General features: G+C 49.6%; 1 protein-coding gene across 1 annotated transcript in view; it reads right to left on the reverse strand.

Moving 5' to 3' along the window:
- LOC116074436 (butyrophilin subfamily 3 member A3-like) overlaps positions 1-754 on the reverse strand; it is a 20724-nt gene that overhangs the window by 16379 nt on the left and 3591 nt on the right.

Raw genomic sequence — 754 nt, forward strand, 5'->3', positions numbered from 1 at the left:
AGGTTCAATTCCCAGCGCCCACAGGATGGTTCATAACTATCTGTAACTCCCTTCTGAATTCTGTGGCCATCAAGCATTCAGGTCTTTATTACACAGACATTCATTCAGGGAAAGAGCCCATACACATGAAATAAAGAATACAGACTCAAAGGATAGTTCTCTGAAAAAGCCACCTGCACTCCAGGTGCCCCAATCACTTCTTGATAAAGAAGGAAGATTGCTTTACTCTGAGAACCCTTGGCCCTCTAAAGCGGAGGACTTTGACACAGGCACTGTGGCTCCAAGAGCTCCTTGTCACTCTGCACTGCTACACTTGTGTCTAGCACACTGTTGCCATTGGACAGACAAGGACACCTGTCTACTGTCTCCCAACCCCCACCTCTGTGACCTAACATGGAGTCAAAACCTGTCTCCATTCTGCTCAAGGCACCTGACTCTGCATTTCCCACCAGAGATCACCAGGCCCTCATGGCTGCTCCCAACTCAGTACTCCACAACCTGCTCCTGCTTCTCTCTCCCTGGGTCATACTGCTGCAGCCAACACTGGCCTCTGCAGCTCCTCACACCCCAGGCACACTGCCGTCGAAGGCTATCCCACCTATACTCCCAGGTAGGATCAGGCTATGGAGCTCAGGCTAGCCAAGGACTTACAATATTCCATTGTTAGCCTCTGAAAGGCTGATGAGTACACGCTCACCTAGATTTATATTACTAACACACTGTAAAGAGAAAGCTGGGGAAATCCTGGATGCCA

Source organism: Mastomys coucha, unplaced genomic scaffold (assembly GCF_008632895.1).
Source record: "Mastomys coucha isolate ucsf_1 unplaced genomic scaffold, UCSF_Mcou_1 pScaffold3, whole genome shotgun sequence".
NCBI lineage: Eukaryota > Metazoa > Chordata > Mammalia > Rodentia > Muridae > Mastomys > Mastomys coucha.